Genomic DNA, 25,000 nt, shown 5'->3' on the forward strand with positions numbered 1-25,000 from the left:
TGCCTCGACGTAGGAGTCAGGGACGAGCAGTGGATATGTTAATCCTGTCAGCGCTCTGTGGATGAATGTAATGTTGTCAAACTGTGACCGGCTTTGTCTCCACCATGATAAAAAGCTTTGTTATCATAGAAGCAGGGAGGCTAATTTCACACGCGCTGCCAGCTGAACACTGCTGAGCACTTTTTGTTTTCTCTGGTCAAAATGTCCTCTGTGGATTTGTTTTTCTGACTCCATCTCAAATCATACGCTTTGAAAGAACTGCTCTTCTTCTTTATTCTTATCATAGACTGATCAGAGGAATCTGCAGTGATATGATGGAGAAGGGCTTGGATTGGTATTTAGAGATTTCATGGTACACATAGTACTACACTCTGTACATCCTAAACTAAAGGTTATGTAAAGAAACATAATTGATCAGAGTGTGGGGATTGTCTCGGGGTCACGGTTGTTTCAATGCCTGGTTACATTTTTAATGAAGTGCACGTCTGCATATTTATGACGCTACACAAACCTTTGCCGTATGCTCCAGGCTTAAGCTGTTCAATCAGGAGAGTATTTAACTGTTGTAAGATATCCTCTTGTTATTTTAGTTTTTAGATAAATTCAAACAGGATTATGCAAAACGTGATCGCTTGTTCCAGATTGTGGCAACGTCCTGCACACAGTTTAAACAGAACATAACCTAATATGTAATAGCATCATATCGGTATTTTCAGCGAGATGGCAGCTTTTTTTCCTTCACTCTTTACATCATCAGGAAGCTGAAACATTCAGTGTCTTCTTTATGCCCTTTATCATATCAAATATTAAAAGGTCTCAGTGTCTGCAATATTAAAATGCCTCGCTCTGTCGTTCACTGATGTAGATGATGATTGGTTGGACGAGCAGGTCATTAAGAGGCATTGAGTGATTGTTGATTAATCTCAATAAAATCATGATTTGCCTAAATACAAGCAGCGGTGTTTGGTAAGCCGATCACTTAGATAATTTTTATCAAAGAAGACACCATATTTTTCCAGGTTTTGGGTTTTGTTGCTCTTCAGTTGATCCTGCTCCTGACTTTCCACTCAAAGGTGGGAGGGTGAGAAAAGATCATCTGAATGTGTTTAGGGAAGGAATTGTAGTCCTGATTGTGATTTGAGAGCAGCTGCCGGCTCTGATCCAGGTGAGGGTGGATGGGAGGAAGTGGAGGAGGGCCGTGGTGGATGTGTTTTTGTAAGCGCGGCTGCAGTCCTCCAATGAGCAGAAGGATTTAGCGGGGTTGAGGCGCTGCTCCTGTAGAGATGCCTGCAGGCCTGGATTACTTCTACGTATCTGACTCGGGACACAAATAGAATGAACTCGCCGTCACACTGAGCCCGAGGCGGCTTTAATCATGCTCTGTTGTCAGGCTGGAAGCCCCACAACAACACACTCTCCCCACAGCCTGCATACACCCGCCCTTTTTAAAGTACCTTTTTAATAAGTGAATAAACGCTCCAATTTGTATTCCCACCAAAAAGCTGCACGCTTCACCTCCAGTGTTCATCTGTCAGCTCCAGTGGAACGACTGGGCTCAGGGAGTTGTTACACAAAAAACACATCATAAAATGAAGACGTTCAGCTCTGACTAATTTACCTCCAGTGTGTCTCTGTAACCATGACAACACATTTCACATCTACATAACTGCTGAGAGTTAGAGATGTCCAACAAGTCCAAATCAGAGAAATTTCATTTTTTAAGTGTTTACATCAACCTAATCCTGGTCTATTTTTAAAATAATCTTTACTGCACTGACAGTGGTGTGATGACGCTGTGGGCACTGCACCCCTCTTGTCTCTCTTTAAAGTTACACATGTGTACTTAAAGAGGACATATTCTCCCCCTTCTCTACCTTTTCAAACAGTCCCCCTGTGGTCTAAATGAAACATCTGTGTTGTGCTTTGGTCAAAATATAACATGAATCAAGCACCAGAGGAGGTTTGTGACCCTGTATAAACCAGCTCTCTCAGAACGCTCCGTTTTGGTGTGTGTGTCTCTTTAAATGCAACGAGCCCCCCCGTAGACATCACTCCTCTGTAGCGAGAATAAAAATGGCGGACCTGCAATAAAGTTTAGTTCTAGTCTGGGGGTGGAGTCCATGGACGGAGATATCAGGGGAGGGGAGGGGATTTTTTTTTTTTACCAGAATCCCACTGTGACATCACAAGGAGAGCACATTTGAAACAGAGCATTTTTCTCTGTGTTGTAAGACTTATGCAGACCACAAACAAAGGACTGGATGGTTTATTTCACATTTTGTGGGTCAGTAGACTCTCAGGTTACCCACATATATGTTCAAAAAGTGGATTTTTCATAATATCTCACCTTTAAATGAGAACTAACACAACAAAGTTTCAATCTGAGTAGGGGGAGACGATCATGCATATTAGGTGAATAACATAAACACTGTCATTCAGTGGGTGACGGCTGATTGAGTGTTGTTTCTGTGTGGGTGTGGAGTGGAGAAATGGAGAGTTGACCGCTGTGAGTCACTGTGAGAGTAAAAAACCTCCCGCTGTATTTGTCAGTCGACTTAGAGCTCCATGTAGCATGATGAGAGAAAACCCAACAGAATGAAAAGTCCTCGGTCAGCCTCCATGTGGGTCCTGGAGACCGGATCAGGGCTTCTGTATGTAGAGTTTGCAGAGTAAAAAACAAACGACCAACACACGGTGCTCAGGCAGGTGATACTCCAGGTTTGAGTTGTTTGGAATTGATTTGATGAATAAATAAAAGTGCAGCTGCTGTTTGTGTTTGCTCTCTGCTGGTGTGCTGGACAACTGGAGGTTGAATTTTTCAAACCGTGATTTATTCTGACTGCTTTCATCTCTCTCCGTATATATATATATATTTGAAAATGAATGTTCTGTAATTTGTATTCAGTACACCACATGTTGAGACATTTTGGACCAAGCATCTAGGGGCGGCTGTGACTCAGTGGGTCGAGTCGGTCGTCTCTCAACTGGAAGGTCGGGGGTTTGATCCCCAGCTCCTGCAGCCACATGTCCGATGTGTCCTTGGGCAAGACCCTGATGCAAGCTCATGTCGATTTACCACAAGTAGGAGATAAATCGGACGTTGGGTGGTAGTCATGGTGATGGATGGGACCTAAAATGATGGACTAGGGTCATGTCTCATTTTCTTAGAGAACACTGTACATTGTGTTTTATTCTGAAATTGAGCGGAGTCTTGTCCGACTTCCTGTCTAGGTTGATCCGCTCTGTTTAGCCTCATGCGTGGCCACAGTGGAGTGGCGCTTCTGGCACGTGCAGGAGGTGGACCATGGCGCGTTCAATGTCTAGAGAGGGTTGTGATTAGCTCTGTAGTCCGGGCGCTCGGACGGAACTCGGCGCACATGGATCCTGTTGGGAAATGGCAGTAAAGATGTACAGTCCAGAGCATGAGGACACGTTGGAACTGAAAAGTAGAATATGTTGCTGTGCGGTGCAACACGGTTCGATACCCCTTTGTTCTCCCCTCAGGAATAAAAAAAGCTTCACTACAGCCTGAAGTTTTCCTCCAGAGCAGGTGATGCTGTTGTTCTTTGTTCTAGTTCACCATGCTCAGTAAGAAGGGGACACGGGGGGCGGGGGGGTCACCTACACTGGTCTCCTTTTAAAACTTCACCTTGAATTAGCTTTTGTGTGCCAGCACTCCCTCTCTCTCTCTCTCGCCCCCTCGCTCCCCCTCTCTCTCTCTCTCGCCCCCTCGCTCCCCCTCTCTCTCTCTCTCTCTCCCCCTCGCTCCTGGCCTTGTACGCTCTGAAGAGAACACTGGGCTGTAGCTGTGTTGTGTGCGTGCTGAGCAGGTCAACACCAGTGAGCGCTGATGTTTGCTTTGATCTTTTCACAGGTAGATTAGGACACTGGTGCACCTGAGTCAGGAGCTGAAGCTGAACAGGAGTGCTGTGTCATGGTTTAATCCTTCACCGCAGAGCAACTCAATCACTGAGCTGAACGGCTGCTGGGGGGGAACGTATAAGCTGTGCACTCGTGTTTGCTGCAAAGAATAAAAAAAATGGAAATTAAAGTTGATGATGAATAAAAAGGCAGCGTTTTTTAAATTGAATAAACGGGAAATATTGCATAACGGATGCATTTAAGCGATCGCAGTATTCATCAGGGTCTAATGGAGGAGGAGAAACAGCCCACCATATGGCATATCGCTCTAAAATATGGGCAGCAAAGCAATCTTAATGTCCCCGCCGCCTCCCCGAGGCTTTCACTAGTGTGGCCCTGTTTTGGTAACATGTTTCAAATCAAAATGTGACACACACCATTAGTTAGCAAGACAAACTTCCTGCTTTTCTCCTTTTGAATCCCCCCCCCCCCCCTTTCCAACCTCAGCTGTCATTTCTCCTCTCCTGGTAAAATTAAGCTATTCTTCATTTCACTCCCTGTGGACGCTCACACTCCCTCCTCGCCCGCACCGTCGCTGTATTCATGCCATGACCCCGTGACCTCTGACAGGATTTGAAACCAACCAGGACTTTGTGTAATAACCTCTGAGAGTCTCCTGGCTATACAAAGACATAAAAGAAAAAAAAAAGATAATTAGTCTGTTTTTGTGTATGTTGCCTCATGGATATTCAGTGTTAAGCATGTTATTGTGGTCATTCTGTAACTGTTGCACAGAAACGGTTCATTTACGGCCTCAGCGGGAAAAACACTTCCTGCTACCAAACTCTCTTAGTTATCCAAATTTCTTCCGACAGGTAATTAAGATATAACTAAAACAGTTTAATCTTAGGGGCAACACAACACTGCTTGCCTTTGCTGGCTGATCCAATCTTTTATTTACAATCTTACACACGTGTGATTGATAAGTGTTGACAGTTGTTGTATTCCTTTAGTCAAAGCACATTGTTTCTCTTAGAGAAGTGGACAAACATGTCGTTGTTGATCTTTGGATTGGTGAATCCTGACTGCCTCTCCTTTCTTACTGTATGTGAGTTAGTGTCATCGAATGTTGCACATCTAAACATTTAAACAAAAACAGGTTTACCAGCCCAAAAGGTATGACAGAATGTGCAGCTTTTAACAGTAATGACCATCAGAAGGAGCAGTTTCTCAGCAATGTATAAGAATGATGAATGGCATTATAGTTAAAAGTGCCATTTTGAAGCCTTGAATTTTTGATTTTTTGGGGTCAGAAGTGATGATATGTGTATGAGAAAGTGGATTCTAAATGCTATACCTCCATGTGTCTATCATGAGGTAGCAGCGCCACAAAGGAGACCTGTTTTTAACCAGTCTCATTTCAGTCCAGGAACTTGACTCAGAGCTCTGCTTTACTTTATGTGAGCATCGACACACATCTAAAAAAATGACATGGTATCAATCAGTCAACCAATAATTTTTTGTATAGCGGCAATTCATAACAAGTGTTATCTCAAGACACTTTACAAAAGAGCATATTGGATAATATGTACGCTGAGATGGAGGTCGGAGCAGGCCGTGAGTGAATGAGGACAGCGGTGGTTGAGGGGACGACACAGTCAGATGGTGGAGGCTGGGCGTCAGGGACGTCGGGTGGTAGTAGATCACCTCGCTGAAGATATCTACACAAAAGAAAGCTCATTCACACACTGATGGTAGAGGCTGCTGTGTAAAGAGACCATCAGAATTTACTAATCCCATGCATACACATTCATACGTCGATCACAAAGCAGTGGGAGCAACTTGGGGTTAAGTGTCTTGCCCGAAGACACATCGGACATGTTGCTGCAGGAGCTGGGGATCCACTGCTGCCCCTGTGCCTCAGTTTGAAAAAGGGTGCAGAAAGCCCTGCTGTACAGTACCTTTTATTTTGTCTTTTGTTTTGAACGATTGCTGATATGCAACAAATTCAGGCGGGCATCTCATTAACAGAATTCTTTCTTTCATTCTTCCTCGAACAAATGTTTTAGTTAAGTTTAGTTTATTTGCACATTGTTTGAAAGAAGAGTCAAACAGAATAATAAAACAAATAAAAAATAAAACACATGTGCAGGTGAGGTAGAAACCCATGAGGGCTTATCTCAAAACCTCACCTGAAGAGATTAAACAAAGTTAAAATAAAATACAGTAAAAAATAACAAAGTAAGAATATTTACTATCACAAATAAAATGTACCCGATTGAAAATGACATACGAACATTGAAAACATAAAAATAGAGCAAAACAGGACATACAGTATGTAGACAATATAACAAAATCAGGACAATTCACTATTCACTACAAATCTTTCTGACATCAACACATTTCTGAGTCTCAATTTGTATCTAGAAAAAGACAAAAAATCATTAAGTAAATAAATATGCGTGTTCCATAATTTGATTCCACGGTATCTTATTGGGTATTGAGTTTTCAAAGGTTTCTGTTCCTTCTTAAAGCCAGAAACGAGTCCTGGATTTGGTCTCAAACCGGGCGTGACTGGTTTTGTAATGTGTCTCGATATACGTTCATCATGATTTTACAACACTGTGCACTGGTTCCAATTTGCATCCAACAAAGAGCATGCATGCCTTGACTTATCCCTCCCATGTTGAGTGGAGTGGAGTTTTCAAAGATCCACTTTACTGCGACGCTACGATTGAATTGAGTGCCTGGAAAAGGCGGCTTGACCTCTGTGCTACACGGCGGCAGTTATTAAAGCCGTAAATACTGAGACGTGTTTAATTATTTAATCTGAACAAGGGTGACATTTGTTTCTGTGGGATAAAGGAAACGGAAAGGTCAGACCTGTTTTGTTTTATTGGCTTGATTTAAAGATTAAATGTTTTGTAACAAATTGCTGACGGAGACGCCCCGGGGCCGGACTGTGGATCAAACTGAGCCCGATAGGTTTTGTTGTCTTCTAGGTATTCTACGCAGAGCTTTACTGAAGAGAACTTATTTCATCACCATTTTACACAGAAATGTTTTTATTTTATTTTTCAGCGAAGAGCCTGTTCCTAGAAATCATGGCTTTGGTTTAGAAACGGATGATAAGCTTGTTGGGAAATCTTGTTGTTCTAAATGCCATTTCAGTTTCAATCCCTGAAGTCCGGCCTCCATTATTTATAGCGATGTGGGCAGTACACATGTTTATTTCTCTGGGAGCCCCCAGTCTCATTAGAACAGAAAATATATTCATTGTTTTTGATCTGACCTTTGATCAGTTTCAAGCCCACATGGACTAAAAAGCTTCTACACAAAGGCCTTGCATCATGTGTGTCACAGAAACCTCCATCCCTCTCCTGAACCTGTTTGTTTTGTTCTTACCTCCATGTATATCCAATCAGTGTAATGTCTCTTATCTAATGAAATCCAAACCTGAGTCAGCCCCATCTTTTTTTAACCAATGAACCGCTCCTCGACTCTTCGCAGTATTGAAGTGTTAATTATCTCCAAGGCTATTTATCAGACTGTAGAGTAAACTAATGGAAAGATGGAGAGTGCAGGGATGGATGATGAATGAGCTTTTTTTCCTTCCTGGTGACAAAGTAAAGAGTGTTTACAGAGACTCAGCGTGGATGCTGGATCCCCAAACTGACCTCTAAAGAACCCGCTCTGTGACCTCTGTGAAAATGTTACCATGGACGGACTCTTCAGGAACAGCTGCAGGTCTTTGCTTCGTTTGGGGGAAACATCTTATTGATTTGGATTTATTGGAAATACAAATTCAGGGACGTACTTTTACACATTTACCCCTGCATGAAGTATATGTTACAGCCATTCCAACCTGTTTTGAGGCAGGTGCAGCGTTGGCAGTAATGGTGGCGTTGTAGGGCAGTGGTTTCAAAAGTGGGGGTTGCGAGATTCCTTCCAAAAACATGTAAAAAAAATTTTAAAAAAAAATTGCATATTTTATCCTTTATTGTGAAAATTCAAGCAAAAACACAGTTGGAGAGATTACATGTGTTTCTAGGATGTTGTGCCGTTCTAAGGCCACTATGTTGCGTCTGGCTGTGCGCAACATGTTTTAACCACCTCCAGGGACAATGGGGGTCAAGAAAACTAAGAAACTACAAAATAAAACAGGAAACACTGAACTATAAAACATTAAGACAAAAACACACAAGGGAAACAATAACCACAAGGAAACCTAAACTTTCAAATAGACAAAATACAAACTAAAGACTGAATCATGACAATATCCAATCATATCGACTGTCCAGTCTCTGAAATAAACGGGGGCGGAGCTCGGAGTAGAGTCGTTACTCCTTCCCCCCTAAAGGAGGCAGCTGAAGTGGCTCGGGCATCTGATCAGGATTCCTCTTGGACGCCTTCCTTTGGAGGTTTTCCAAGCATGCCTAACTGGGAGGGGACTTGAAGCAGACCCAGAGCATGCTAGAGGGATTATGTATCCCATCTGGTCTGGGAACACCTTGGGATTCCCCAGGAGGAGCTGGAGAAGAGAGAGGTAGTCTGGGTTGACTTACTTTGTTGCCTGTTGCCACCAAAGCTGAAGAAAATGGATGGATAAATGTGATGTCAAAGCATTAGGGATACTTCCAGTCCCATGCCATGTTTAAAGAATCAGCAGCTTTATTCAGACTTTTTTTAGGTTTAAGTGTGTCTGTGCCTGAGCCTCTGTGTATATCTGTGTGTATCTGTGTGTATCTGTGTGTATCTGTGTGTATCTGTGTGTCTCTGCTCCTCACTGGTTCAACTGAGTCTGGAGCCGCAATCAGATTAAGACTGAGCGTCTCCCGCTGATCGCTGCTCCCCCGCTTTCTGCTCTGCACCGCCGACTCAATCTGATCTGGCCACAGCCTCAGGGCCTGCTCTCTGATCAGCTACACACACACACACACACACACACACACACAAACACACACACATGAGACACACACACGATGCACGCTTGAAAGGCTCACTTTCACACAGATGCATACGGGCACACAGACACTCAACTAATACAATCGTATACACTCCCAAAGTAGCATATGCCAAGTTGGATAGTCTCATTGTGTGTGTGTGTGTGTGTGTGTGTGTGTGTGTGTGTGTGTGTGTGTGTGTGTGTGTGTGTGTGTGTGTGTGTGTGTGTGTGTGTGTGTGTGTGTGTGTGTGTGTGTGTGTGTGTGTGTGTGTGTGTGTGTGTGTGTGTGCATGCATGTATGTATGTGTGTGCTAGACTTATAAGGGAAGGCTTTGGAGCCGGTCAGAGAGACATTCTCCTATTTTGGAGTGCTTTGAATGATTCATGAAGAAGAGATGGCACAAATCAACACAGAATCAATTTGACACACAAACACACACACACACACACACACACACACACACACACACACACATACGAATGCGTGGGTGACATTGAAACACGCATGCACCACTTACTCTGCTCCACACATGCACACAGTCACAGAGACAGCAAGTGCACAGAGAGGAGAAAAAAAACAACAAAGACACACACACTTCAAGTCCATCTCACGATCTCACACACACACACACACACACACACACTTTACCTTTGAGTTTAACAGGCTGCAGCATTCGTGTGGAGATGGCGGCTGATAGAGAGTGTCAGCAGAGTGAGTATCATGGAGCACTGTGGAGTGAACTCAGAGAGAGAGAGGGGGAGAGAGGACATGACACACGGAGGAGGGGGAGGAGATGGAGATAAGAGACAATGATATAGATGAAAAGAAGAGAGAGAGAGAGTGTTGTGTGAGATGTTGTGTGTTGTGTGAGATGTTGTCTGAGGATGCAGAACAGTCGTGAGCTTTCATCAACCAGATGTGTATTTTTACAGCTCATGGCAGCGAACATAAACACGGCTGAGCCCCGGGCCAAGTGGAACATAGAACACAGAAATGATGCAGCTTGTGGAATTACTGCAGTAACACGAGAGACATGCCACACAGCCGGATGACCACGTCCACCGTCCGCCATATTTGTCTTTCTTCTGAAGTCACTTTTGATCACAGCAGAAATCAAATCGTCTCGTCCAAATGTTAAAAAAATCAGTTGAAACCGTCCTCATGTCTGACGACTCCAAAGTTAGTTTTTTTTACTTTAATCATTTATTTGAATCAGGGACAGTGTACAAAAAAAACATTACTCTCAGAAGAGAAGAGATGCTTTGTACCAAATTTAGCTAGCTAGCTCATTTCCATCTGTTGTCCCTGACTTAAAGGTCCCATATTCTGCTTTTTCTGGTTTTATATGCTCTTTAGTGTGTTTTCAAAGTGTCCTGTGCATGTTTAGACACATCTATGTGCAAAAATTCAAAGTCCGCGGAAACGCAGCTTCTCCTACGTCCTCCTGTTAGCTGCAGCATTAGCTGCATGTAACGCTCGGTTCTAGCCCCCCTCGATAAAAATGTGTCAGTGCGGCGTCATTGTCAGTGTGAGATCACTGATCTAAGCCCATTGGCTCGTTGTGGCCCAGCAGCTCATGTTGAAATTTCCGAGAAGCGTGCTGAGCAACTGACCAATAACGACAGAGCGGATCGGCAGACCAATCAGAGCAGACTTGGCCCACGTGGGGTCTAACAGTGGGGGCTCAACAGAGTGCAGCTGACGGACTCAGAGCGGAGAGGGAGCAAGGAGGAGCAGTACATGAAAACAGACACTTTTTTCTAACTTTAGCTATTGTGAACGTACAAAAGTAGGAACATAGATTAAATATAAGAACCCCAAAAAGGGCATAATATGGGATCTTTAAAAAAAGTTGGTTAAGATTTGAGTATCGTCTCGTGTAGCCAGCCTAAAGCGGTGTCTCTGTATGCTCAGAATGCAGTTTCCATTTTTGGGTCCAGCCACCAAGGCTAAATCCACCTGCCAACTGAAAGAGGAGGGAGGGTTAGAGAGCGGTCAGGGCGGCGAGCCAAGAGAGGTTTTTTAGGGAGCTAAGAGAGGAAGGTGTGAGGTGAAAAGGAGAGATTAGACAGGAGGAAATAAGAGGCGGTGAAAGATTATGCACTCTCAGCTTTTAGTTCATACAGTCATGTTAGATTAAGAGAGGAGGAGGAGGAGGGAGGGGATCAGAGGGGAGGGAGGAGGAGAGAGAGGACACACAAAGAAAGAGAATTTTAAAGAAGAGGAAACATCTATTTTTACTCGGCTGACACAGAGGCCGTGAGTACAGATTAAAACATAACATCCTTTGACATGTTCTGGACACTTTCATATTTGACTCCATCCTTTTGTCTCAGCAGTGGAAACACACACTCTTTTGTCCTCGGCTCATAAATGTGGGTGCCGCTTTTTACCTTTGATGAAGCTTTATTTAGTGACAGCTTTAGAGCTCGTCATTATCATGTTTTATAATCCATCTGTGTGAAGAAACTGTGTGTTAATGTGGTCACTGACACTCTGCACATGGCCCCTCCCACCTGTTCTTTACAAAGTGGGGTGAACTTCATTACTGCGCTGAATATTCATGCTCATGTTGCCCTTACTGTTTTTATTACAGAGAAACAACAATACAAGGCTGCATCCAATTATTGGAGCTGGTGTTTGTGTGTGCAGGGAGCAGCTTTAATTTTCTCTAAAACCATTTCAGTGTTACTCCACTGATCCAGGTTTATAGTTTCAAGGATCTTCATGATATTTACAAAGCTGTAAAGCTAACTTAGGATAGATTGACTGAAAATAAACCAAGGATAATTACTGTAACTGAGTCATTTTGGTAACCCTAACAAAGACTCAGTGGTCCAAAAGTTAGGACCAACTTTGTGGAGCACATGCTCCGCCACTGACACACATGATCCTCTGGGGGGGGGGGGGTCTTATCAGATAGAGTTTCTAGTATTTTTTAAAGCAGGATTTGTTTAAAGGATCCAAAGAATCCAAACCTAAAGTAAATTTTACTTTAATTTTACTTTAATCTGTTCCTCTTCTCCTGCATATCTTCTTTTATCTTGAAGGTTATATATCAGGCTGTAGAGATTAGTCATGAATAGATGTATGAGTCAGGGATCTTTTAGGAATGGACTCAATCCTGGTAACAACGCAAAACACTTAAAACATCTCAGCATTGTCAAGGTCAAGGTCAAGGTTTCTCTATTTGAGAAATGTGTCTTGGATACGGGGAAATTGCTGCAGAGACAAAACAAAGAATGGATAAATAAAAACATCAGTTATTACAAATGTGCAGAACATTAGTTTATCCCTTCTGCTAAGGTTCCCACTCCTACATACACAGCACAAACCACTGAGACACAGACCCTAAGCCACTCAAATATACACATACTGTTACATACATACATGGTTACAGTTACTGGCACCTTGGGGGCCTCCTGTGTTTCCGTTCATCCTCCATGTTTTGCTCATTAATGAGCTTGACTGAGAGAGTATTTTTCAATGTTTGTGTAGAAGTCATGAGTGGATCTGTGCAGCAGCTGCAGAGCCTCCTGACTTCCTGTCACACTTGAACCTCCTGGGGTCTGATTAAAGGCGAATCCTGCCATGTTTTAAACATGCTCTCAATGTTTGAATACTTTGGGGTGTAAATGACAGAAAAAAAAGAGATACCCTCGGTTTTGGAAAATGACTTCAGCTGGCTGCAATGAAACGCTAGAAAGCAAAATACCCTCGAAGAACGTCTAGTCAAAGAGCCTGTTGTTGGTGCTAACAGGCTCTGACTGATAACTTTACAAAACAGTGTTTACAGGAGGACAGCTTTTGTTAAAGAGTCGGTGTGCTGTTTTTAACCAGAAAACAGCCAAAGTGTCCGCTCCAGGGCTGCCTGGATCTGAACGTTTGTGTTCCTGTGTGACAGTGTTCCAGTTTAGATCCAGCATTCATAAGACACAGTAAAATACAAAATGTGAACATTTACACACATTTCATTGGTTGTTGCCTCACACATGAACATGAAGTTGAATTGTCACATTGCGGCTGCACAGCTGTGTGTGTAGAGGTTTTGCATTGTGAATATTCATTTGAGTTGAAATCTGTTTCATAAGCAGAGATAATCGGCTGGACGAGGCGTTGTGGGCAGTGTGTGTGTGTGTGTGTGTGTGTGTGTGTGGTGGAGGAGGTTTTTTTGTGGGTGGGGAGGGGATGTGTGGGGGGGGTTAATGAGCTGCAGCAGTGCAGTGAGACCGGCTGCTGTGACAAGGAAGATAATTACAATGAGTCACAGTTGTGGCCCTCTGTCATATTATGCAGCTCTTTAAAAGGATTTATTTACCCTTCGTTTAGAGAGGGAGGGCTCTCACCGAGGACACTCTTCTTCTTCTGGCAGATCATTAGAGTGAGTAACACTCAAAGATGCATCAAACACAAAATCGAAATCAAAACAGGGAAACAAACAAAGTCGATCCACAGAAGAATCATGAACCGCAGTTCTACAAACTTTTAGCTGTTTCTCGTATCATGTAAGATAAACGTCAATACGACCGGATCAGTCGTTTACATTTGAAGGTGTGTTTGTCTGACGTGCTCAGAATACAGCTGCGTGTGTGTGTGTGTGTGTGTGTGTGTAGACCTGGTCCAGCTTGTCTGATAGTCCAAATGCTAATACATTCATGCATCAGCACTTTTCTTGTTTACTTCTTTTACTTATACAGGAAACTATACAACATCATCAGCATAAAAAAAGTTTCCCCCGCTGAATGCCATTAGCCCATATACCAACTTTTAAAAAGGAAAAACCACACAATAATAAACTATTAGCCTTCCCGGTGAATGCACACCTCCCCTGCAGCACTCCTCCTTTACTTAGCATCAAAGTGTGTCTAAATATTTTGGAAGCCCTCTCTCTCTCTCGCCCTGTTTTCACATCGTCCTCTTTAAAAAGGCCTGAGCGTTCACAGCAGCAAACAGAAGAGGAGGAGTGGATGATATCATGATGTCAGTGAAAGCTTCAGATGGAGTAAGGTCTACTGAAAGGACATCCGCGACCACTGTGGAGTGTAATGTGGACCACCAGCTATGATGTTCACTAAGTTTCAGACAATAACCGGCAATTTCCACATAGTCTGTGCATTCTGCGTTCCCGTCACTGCCCTGGTTTTGCTCCATCTAATGCCGCTGTCCATCCAGTCTCCACAACCTCAGAGGTGTCTCCAGTGAATAAAGGAAAGTACAGCTAACCCTTACAGCATGGACACTGTTTACCTTCAGATGAAATTAAGGCAGTTTTTTTATTTCAGCACGTTTCAACAACAAGGCAATTCAAAGTGCTTCACACAAGACATCAAAAGCATCATGACAGAGGAAAGAAAAGAAACATTAAAATAGAAAATTTAAAAAAATCACTGAAATTATTAAATCTGAAAATATGTTCAAATAAAAATAATTAAAAAAATCAATTCAAATAATAATTACAGTGCAGAGTAAAAGTATAAAATCTTATTAAAATTGTTTAATTAAAGGCAGCTGTAAACAGGTGTGTCTTCAGCCTCGATTTAAAAGAGCTGAGAGTTTCAGCAGACCTGCAGTTTTCTGGGAGTTTGTTCCAGATATAGGGAGCATAGAAACTGAACGCTGCTTCTCCGTGTTTGGTTTTGACTCTGGGGACAGAGGGCAGACCTGTCCCAGACGACCTGAGCGGTCTGGATAACCCTTTCACCTTTTGTTAGATCAAAATCACAAACCCTTTCCCACTTCACAAGACACTTTTATGAAAGAATTAGTTCAGCAGTGTCCTGAAATGTTGTATTTTAGTATGCACGTTGATATTTGAAAACATAAAAATGAAATGACAAGAAGCTTCTTAATAAAGAGGTCGATGTCAGTCACCTAAAACAACAATGTGAGACCTTCAGGGGGTCTACTTGCCAAATTGCTGCCATTCCAGCTGTTTTTGTGGCTGAAGCAACGTTTTGTATCTACAAGACATTTTAAACACAGTGTGATTAAATATATAATATGGTCTTTTTACTCAACATGTTAGCGATGCTATCTGGACATCAAAGTGATCGTCTGGCCTTTAAAACTCGAACACATCCAAAGATCTGCATTGCCTTGTGAGATTTGTTATGGAAAGAATATGAAAGAGAGAGAGGAAGAAGAAGGAGATGAGAGGGGGAGGAGAAAAGAGGAGCTCAGTGTTCAAACCTGATTGATCAATCCAAGATTTGCTCATATTTGAATACAGCTCCATCCCACAATCCTGGCTCTCTCTTTCTCCTGGAATCACACTCCATCTTTCTTTCTCTCTCTCTCTCTCTCTCTCTCTCTCTCTCCCTCTCTCTCTCTCTCCTGGTGTTTGTAAGTCATCAATCAGATACAGAGATGCGTAAATGGAATGAAATCCGTCCTGATAATTTATTTTGCGGTTTTTGCCTCCATTCGGTCCTCCTCGTCCTCGTCCTCCTCCGTGATGACATCCATTTGTCAGCTGCCTCTGCGTCTTGTAAACGAATCCATTTGGCTTCCGAGTCGCTCTGTTTCTTCATTGCAAAGAGATGCAGTTTAGCAACAAAATGCTTCAAAGATGAAAAGAGAATCGCTGTCGAGATGACTCAATGGGTTCCACTTTATTCTCACCACATTAAATCTGACTCATCATTTCCTCCGTGTGTCATTTACCTCTGGTGCACTTCCTCTTTCTAACTGCGCTTGTAAAAAGATAAAGTAACGACCTGCACCCTAATTTGTTTAACGTGACTCTGGAATGGATTCATTTCAAAGCCAAAGAGCTTCACAGTTATTGAGAATACATCAGTGAGACAGTTGAACTCGCTGTGATGAATCTTCACATTGTATTCTAAACACTTTCCTGCTGCCCCCAACAGCTCACTAAAGGACTGGATGTGGATCGATCCCCTGATAATCTCAGGGGAGATTCTCTAGTCTGTTGGGGTCCTAAGCAAAACTTCATAGGGGGCCCCTCCTACAAGCATTGATCAGCATCACGTCTGCCAGGGTCCCGACCCTGAGTCATCGTTCTGTTTTCACTCCCTCACAGATCATTCCTCTTCACTGACTTCCATCGACAAACTTCGGTTTGTAAATGCAAGCGATGCTTCCCAGTGCGTGGACAGGGAGTGCTGTTAGATGGGGCCTCTTTAGGGAGGTTTTCTGTCATTGCAAAATTTGCACATGTTGAGCCCCTGCTGTGGTATAAAGTTTGTCAGCCCTTGGGGGGCCCCTTACTGGCCTGGGGGCCCCCCAAGCAATCTCCTGCCTTGCCTGTTTTCAAGCAGCGCCTCTGGCTAAACGTATAGTCCCCCACTACTGCGGATTTCTTGTTTTATGTTTGCTGAAAACAAAAGTCCACAGCTGATATACCACAAATAGTGGATGAAGCCTGAGTGACATCACCCATCTGTTCCTGCAGGGGGCGCTGAACTCACCCTAACTTTACATCAACTTAACGACAGGCTGAGAGCTGGAGCTGAGGCGGGTTTTAAACCTCCTGACAAACCGTTACACCGCGCCCACCTGTCAATCAGGTCAGCTACACGCCTTATTGTGAATAACTCTTATCCTTCATCAAATCAAAACTGATGAGTCATCAAAACATTCACCCCCCGTACAGTGTGTGTCCATCGAGACATGAGCTAATCACACCTATTTGGTTTTTTGAACCAGGCTGTAAACATGTTAATCTCTGCTGTAAAAACAGGCTTTTTAGAATGGGTGTGTATGTGACTTCCTGTGCTTCTGCAGCCAGCCTCTAGTGGACACTCGAGGAACTGCAGTGTTTTGCACTTCAGCATCAGCTTAATTTTTCAACAGCGGAGGTTGCCACTTGTATAAATCTGATTCCTGAGCCCAGAAAACAATGCATATCATCCATAAAACATTTCAAAATGAAGACATGTAACAATGACAGTGCTGATCTGTTTGGTTTGGAATATAGGTCTTACATGGTGCCGTCTTGTTATATGATGAGTTGAAGGCTATTTGTATCCTTCGTTGCTTTTATGTTGTGTTTTTTTTTTTTTTTTAAACGCTCTGTTAAAGGGCGAGATTACAGAGTCTCCTTCAGATGCTCCTCCTGTATTTGTATGATTTGATTGCTATTTCTGACGTCAACAATTACGAGATCTGCAAAACAAATTTAGACGTAAAAACTTTAGGAGAAAAAAATCACAATTTAATTCTGCTTTGTTCTTGTTTTTCAGGTTTCAGGAAGGATTGATCTGGCAACTAGATGACAGAAAGGTAAGTGATTGTCTTTATTTAAAAATCCAGGCAGGTCGCAGTGTCTCAATCAGCGATTTATGAACCACCACAGGCATGTGTTGTGTAATCCGGTGCTCGTTGTGCCTGACTGCTTTGGAATCAGAGACTGAACTTCATATGAACTGTGAGAAAAAAACAAAGCTCTGTCTGTGTAAAGGAAGATGGAGGGATGGATGTCTGGGTCATCGGATGTATATAAATTGTATGAACAGATGGACTGGGATTATAGATGTAATAGCTTTAGCATTAATAAACGATTAAATGCATAGAAGGGCGAGAGTTTATAACATGGTTATTCTTGAAGAGGCGGATGTACGGGATTACAAGAGACAGTATTTGGATCCTGAAAGATGTAATCACAACAAAACCCTGAAACACACACACACACACACACACACACACACACAATCAGTAGCTGCCCACCAATCATCTAAAGAGGCCATCACTTAACTGGCCTGCTGACCGCTTGACTGTCCAATATCTGTCTGGATAATGGACGTCCATCCACTATCAGATCAGAGAGGACATTATCTGGACCGCAGTAATGACAGAGCGTCCTTTATCTGATCACAATGGATCCACCATGTTGTATCACCCGTTAAGTAAAACTGGGGTCGTTCATCCACGCTCGTTCGCTGTGGGACCGCAGATAAAAGAGCGGAGTGGACTTCCTCTGCTATTGACGGACGGATGGATGGATGGAGGTTAATGAAGTGTTTAATTAGCGATGTTGTTTATTGTAGCAGTTAGTGAACACTTATGGAGCATACACACATTATGGTTGCAGGACAATTATTACTCTGAATTTATGCAGCATGACGGATCAGATAAAGTTAGAGGGTGGACAAGTGAAGGCAATGCAGAAGAGACTCAAACCTGCTCTCTTTCTATTGTCCAGCAGGGGGAGACTGCACTGATTGGAAAGAGACGTATGTTAGTTAATGAGGCTAGTAGTCGACATTTCCCCCATGACCTCATTAAGCCCCGTTTCCACCAAGTGGTCAGGTTTGGTTCAGTACAGTTTGGTATGGTTTGGATACAGTAAACCCTGATCTTGCTTGTGTTTCCACAGCCATCTGTACCCTTACACATCACAGTGATGTGACATGGCACAAACGGCCAATAAATTCAACAAATTAGAAGAACATGACGCAGTAAACAAAGATCACTGACTCCAAGAAAGGTCTTCATCTCCGAGGCAAAAAAACAAAAACAGACTTAAAATGACCCTCTTAAAATCTGCAGGATATTCAAACATGGTGCGTTTTATGTTCCTCCTTTATGACCACTGTCACACTGTTGGGAAGTACAGATTATTTTGACCAATCAACGGACTGCAGTGTGTCTAGCTCCAGCCTTTAGGGTCAGATTGGTACGCTTGGCACCCAACAGAAGCATACCAAAAAAGTAGGACGGTACGGATCAGTTATTTTGGGTACCATTCCAAACTTTTAAAAGTGGAAATGCCAATAAATGTGTACCGTACTTGACCGAACTGAACCGGACCGCTTGTTGGAAACGCGACTTTTCTAGTCTCAGTCCCTTCCTTGATGTGGAGTTCCTACTGTATGTTCCCATGAAGATTCACTTAGAGGGCAAAGCAGGGTGCTGCAGGACTTTGGGTGCTACTTTGGGGATTGGCACTTCAATACCACTTCAACCTGAGAGGTTTCGTCATTGTCTTAAAGGGATAGTTTGTTGTTTTTTTTAAGTATGTTTGTATGAGGTTCTGATCAATACTCAGAATATAATCCACAGGCCAATGCCTGATAAACATTTACCCTGATGTTGTTCTGTAGATGGTTGGTGGGGCCTGTGATTCTATTGGATGCAGATATAGACACTAAGGTAAAGCGTCCACTGGTTCTGTAGGGCTGCAGGATTGAATATTTTCACATCTATCCCCCCTCCATCGGCTTGTCCACACAGTATGACGCCGCCATGTCGGGATGTTGTTCTCATTCAGTCTCATCCTCATTGTAACTCAGGCATGTTAGACACACCTGTGTACATATGGCACCGCTGTTACGACGATGATTCATGTGATTGTTATTAATGAGCCGCTGCACCTGCTGCTGATTTGCAGAGAACGACTCGTACTCACCTGAAGCCTGATTGCAAAGGCTCAGCTTGACTTAACGTCTACATCACCACCATCTTCATTAAACATGAAATAATGAGGTAATAATATGATATAGATGAAGACTTTGACATGTCTAAAGCGATGTTTTATGGCAGAGGAGAAGCTGTTTCAATCAACTTTTTCACAGCTCTATTTTGTGCACGTTTATAAAAGACAACAGACTTTAAAGTGTGTATCAGCATGAAATACAAGACAGGGAAACTTCCAGAGAAAGTGTTCATGCTGTTCTGTTTCTGCAGCTTCTGTTGAAGGCTCAAACCGGCTAAAGTCTGCAGGTCAATAAGTCACTTCCTGGTTAATGTCAACTAGCTGACATGTTGTTTACATGTTGTTTTTCTCAATAAAGGTTGGCTCCATTTAAGTGTTTGTGCAGAGTTACTTTCATTGCAAAAAAAAAAGATCAATATTCTGAATATTGGAGAACAAGCAATTGAACACAAGCCCCGAACCAGAGGCAGAAACACACAGAGACGGAGTTTTAGTCTTTGAGCGTTTTTTTTATTAAAAATGCAGCAGGAAGGAAGAGAAACAATTAATACTCTGCGAGGTTGCTCAGTGGGACCAGAGGGAGGGAGTTTAAGACATTAACAGATGGATTATGTGATGCTTCATTGCTCCAATATGTAAGGAGCAGATTTGTCTCTGCTGGTGCTTTTGGAGACGTTTATTCATGACAATGAAGTTTCCTTTACAGAGAGTGAAGAAAACAAAGGACGGGCATAGAAACAGAACAAATAGATCAGATTTATTAAAGTCTGTCCTCATTCTTTTAAAATGGTTTAAAAGGCTTTGTGATCATTTCTAATGAGGCGTCACACAACTGGAAATAATAAAAAACTGATTTTGATAATGTTCATGGAAATTTAGCAAAGATATATATTTTTTGGGCCTTTATTTGAGAGATAGGACAGTGGATAGAGCGGGACCCCAGGGAAAGAGAGAGAGAGCCTCTGTACATGCAGAACAACCTAAGCAGCAACCTGAAGCAAAATGGAAGTGGAAGTGCAAAATCCTGCAGTTCGTCAAGTGTCCACTAGAGGCTCTGTAGATGGAAGAATATGTGCGCCTGTAGTGCTCCAACTTCTGGCCTGGCATGTATGCTGCAGTGTTTTGACTCTGTTTTGTGGACCTGTGTGCACAGCGGTAATCAAAGCGGTGTTGTCTGAACACAGTTTTTTTTTTACAAAATTGAAAAACGCTTGTTTCAGTGGATCATTTGCATGTACATGTGGACTAACTTTAAACATGAGGGTTACAGTAAAGACTGAACACTTTGAATCTGCAGTCAAACCTTCACTCAGGTCGAGCAACATGCTGCTGCTCTTCAGCCTTGATGTGCATCTTTTTAATAATTAATCTGTGTTTCTTCTACAAGAGCAGTTTTATTTTTTCCTCTCTGCCTCTTGTTCCAAATATATACAATTTTTAAAATCAAAATTAAACATGAGACAGACAGTTAGTTCCTCTTATTTTGCAAAGAAGTGATCATCTCCTCCGGAGCCGTTCCCTCCTGAAAGTGAATCACATCTTTGGACCGGTTTCTCTGTTTATCCCCTCAAAGAGACTCAAGAGAAAACTTCAAACCTGAAACCGTCTCTCGTATTTGATTGGGTTCCAGTAAAGACGGTCCCAGTACCGTCCTCTTCAATCGCTTCCAGTGGATTTATTTTAAGTCCTTAAAGTTTGTTGTGAGTTCTTTTGAAGTGTGTCCAAACTAAACCAATCCCTTTTCACACACACACACACACACACACTGCTGGCAGATGGTGTGTCCTCATCTTAAAGGGGCAGAGAGGCGTTTCTGAAGTCTTCTGTTTAAAGATCCAAACCATGAGACAGTGAGATATGAGATCCACTCAAACCCTGGACCAACGACAACCTGAACTGGATTTTTGCTGTTTTACAAATTGTACAGGCATAACACTAACAGCCTGACCTGATAGCACGGTTCATTTCAGCTGCTGTCTCTTTAAGACCTGCCTACCTGTGTGCTCTCTGGAAGCCTTCCAGGTGAGGGCAGAACGCTGCAGGGCTGCCGGGGGAGGGCTGCTCTCCAGAGCTGTGAGAAGAGAGTTGTAGAGGCTTGAATTTCGGCTTCAAAAAAGTTAAAAATTTTCATGAAAACATTTCGGCCATTTAGCGCCCTCTGTAGACTTATCTTGGGATTACTACAACATAGTTTACCTCATGATCTGAAACTTTGTTTAGTCTGAGCATCCAGCATTGTTACATTATATGTGAGTTGGATCAGCAGAATAGGTCGACATTAATAACTGGCTGTTTTAATTAATATTCATCCTTGTTAAATGATCTTCCTGAAACTCAGAACTTTTAGATAAAAGAGGCTGAAGTGTTCCACAATCTGCAGAGTCGGTGATGCTTCCCCTTATAGCTACGAGCTGCTCCATCCTCGTTTACTACCACCCCTGACAAACTGCCGTTGTAAAGCCTCTGCTGAACACAGCAGCTTTTTTGTCTCCTACTCCTCTACCATCCAGAAGGACACATGCAGACCGCAGCATCTCTTTTATCAGCTCTGTCGGCTTAAAATAGAACCCTGACAATGTGGACTCCCCGGGTGAAAAGACACGTCTGTGCTGACTGTGTCCTCGCTCCGTCTGCAGGTCTTTATTGGTCTTCTAGTCCGCCTTAGTTCATGGAGACAGTCTGGCAAACTGCAGAGCTGAGGCAGTGACGGCTCTCCAGCTGGACTCTGACATCAATTATCCTGCAGAGAGTTCCCACCTAGCAACACACTGACACACACACACACACACACACACACACACACACACACACACACACACACACACACACACACACACACACACACACACACACACACGTCCGTACACAGCTCGGTCATAACACCTCTGGTTTCACTCGCTCATTCCCCGTTGTGTCTCTGTCATTTACTCTCCTCTTTGTCCCTCCGTCTCTGTCACTATGACGCTGTCGTTGGCTCCCTCTTGTGCATTAACATCATCACAGTCTACTTTTCAAACAATCGTGCCTAATGTGCAAACGTCCTGAGGCTAGTTGTCTTTAAATAATGATAAAGTAGTTCTCAGTGAATATCAAATTGTAATTATTTTTCCAGAAGTGTCGATCTCTAACGGTGCGTTTGCTTCCCGTGTGGAAAATGAAACCTCTCGGTGTCCGTCTGAAGACGTTTATTTGTCTTAAATTAAATCTAATGAGCGCTGTTTGGATAGTTGCGAGCTCAGTGACACAACAAACAGTAAGGAGGAATAATTAGTGCTCAAAGAGGAACATGAACAGAGTGTACAGCGACATGACTCATGCACTAATTAAAGCTGATTTCAGCCTTTTCATTAAATCCATTAAGGTGATGGCAACGTTACATTTAGTCTTTTTATTACACGTCTCGCATCGTTCAGATCTTCCTGACAACGCGACATTACTGTCACAGCCTAACAGCTCACACAGCATTAGGTTATGATCAGTGAGTGTACTTTATGTCACTTACTGGAGTTCTAGTGGGAAGTCTTTGTTCTATTATCTACATGATGGTTTTCTGTGGAGGATAAGGTCGTCGACATTTTGGATGCTTTTTGATACCTCGTGTTTGAAAACGAAACAATCTCAGTTCACTTAATGATTATTAGTATCGTAAACAGAGAGAGAGAGAGAGAGAGAGAGAGAGGGACAGAGAGCGAGACAAAGAGAGAGAGAGAGAAAGATGGAGAGAAAAAGATGGAGAGAGAGAGAGAGGGACAGAGAGAGGGAGAGAGAGAGAGCAAGCAAGAGAGAGGGAGAGAGAAAGATGGAGAGAGAGAGAGAGAGAGAGAGAGGGACAGAGAGCGAGACAAAGAGAGAGAGAGAGAAAGATGGAGAGAGAAAGATGGAGAGAGAGAGAGAGGGACAGAGAGAGGGAGAGAGAGAGAGCAAGCAAGAGAGAGGGAGAGAGAAAGATGGAGAGAGAGAGAGAGAGAGATAGAGGGACAGAGAGAGGGAGAGAGAGAGAGCAAGCAAGAGAGAGGGAGAGAGAGAGATGGAGAGAGAGAGAGACAGAGAGAGGGAGAGAGAGAGAGCAAGCAAGAGAGAGGGAGAGAGAGAGATGGAGAGAGAGAGAGACAGAGAGAGGGAGAGAGAGAGAGAGAGAGAAAGATGGAGAGAGAAAGATAGAGAGAGAGAAAGAGAGCGAGGGACAGAGAGCGAGAGAAAGATGGAGAGAGAGAGAGAGAGAGAGAGAGAGAGAGAGAGAGAGGGAGAGCGAGAGAGAGACGTCTTGCTCCATTTAATCTTGTGTGCAGGAGTTTTTTTTCTTGACTTATGAAACTTGTCCAGACTCTGTGATGTAGCGTCATTTGTTATCTCTAAGGCTTAAGTCCCGCCCCCTTCATAAGTAACTGTAGTCTGGGGTCTGACACATTTGACAGGAAGATGAACGGTGATGTTCCTGCAATGATCGATATGCATCCCCCCTTTTTTTTCCCTTCTGGACCTGTCCGTGCCATCGGCTTCTCCTGCAGATGGATAAACCTGCCCAACTGTAAACGATGATAGAAGAAGAATAAAATCAACTCTGTCCACTCTGTGAGAGCTCAACTAGCGTTCAGGTAGCTAGCAGGATTGCAAACCTCACCTGGTGAAAACAGATGGTACTAAAACAGCTGCAGAGCTGCACAGAAACTGGACACAGGAAGTCAGTTAAAACCCCTTTTTTCCCGGGTGGGAGACCCCAAAACAGACTGCATCTTATAACCGATGCAACCTATATTCCAGACATTACGGTAAGTTGTTTTGCGTCATATAGCCACATGTTGTGTTGCAGATTAAATACTTTAGATGTGAGGAGGCCAGAGTAAAAATCAATGAGGAGCAGCAGCTGTTAGATCAGACAGGAAGTAACGGCCGCACTGAGATGATCAGAGGTCCACACTGACAGCTCCTCAGGTTATCGGACGGCCTCACTGTGGTGATTAAACACGATGCGTCTAATAATACGCTCCAGTCATCTGTGCAGGAAAGGACATTTTTAGTTGTTGCAAAGGCTTTCACATTTAGTCAAAGAGTGACAACTGTCGCCTGATTAAAACGAGTTTCTCCACAGAAGTTAACATCTTGTGATGCCCTCTGCCTCTAATACAGATTTTAATCTAGTTTTAATTTCCATCGAGGTGTTGTGGGAGTTTTTAGTAATTGCACAAGTTTACAGGACACAGAGTACAGAGCGGTGAAAAACACACGTCCTCTAATGGTTACATCTCCTCTGCCTCGGAGGAACCGTGCAAAAAAACAAAAACAATAATTGAACTCTGTATGTAATTAGATTAAATGTGTTCACTCTGTTTCAAAGTTATTTCAGCAATTCATAAAAAGAATCACAAAATCTATTAGTGATTGTAACCATCAGTCTGTGTTATTAGGAGGTGAGCTTTTTACCTTCAGTGAGCGAACCATTATCCATTCCCTCTCCCTCTGTGCCCACCTACTGCTGTCAGTTTACACACACACACACACACACACACACACACACACACACACACACACGCATTCACACACACACACACACACACACACACACACACACACACGCATTCACACACACACACACACACACACACACACACACACACACGCATTCACACACACACACACACACACACGCATTCACACACACATTCACACACACACACACACACACACACACACACACACATTCACACACACATTCACACACATTCACACACACACACACACATTCACACACACACACACACACACACACACACACACACATTCACACACACATTCACAC

At 43.1% G+C, this 25,000-nt stretch overlaps 1 protein-coding gene across 4 annotated transcripts in view; it reads left to right on the forward strand.

Moving 5' to 3' along the window:
• The window catches only part of si:cabz01090165.1 (uncharacterized protein LOC100333421 homolog), a 311,965-nt gene that overhangs the window by 57,131 nt on the left and 229,834 nt on the right, over positions 1–25,000 (forward strand). For all 4 annotated transcript variants that reach the window (XM_061047254.1, XM_061047255.1, XM_061047256.1 and 1 more), the window contains exon 3: positions 17,012–17,051. The gene's annotated coding sequence lies outside the window, so the exon portion shown is untranslated. The remainder of the gene's footprint in view (positions 1–17,011; positions 17,052–25,000) is intronic.

This window comes from Labrus mixtus, chromosome 9, assembly GCF_963584025.1.
Source record: "Labrus mixtus chromosome 9, fLabMix1.1, whole genome shotgun sequence".
NCBI lineage: Eukaryota > Metazoa > Chordata > Actinopteri > Labriformes > Labridae > Labrus > Labrus mixtus.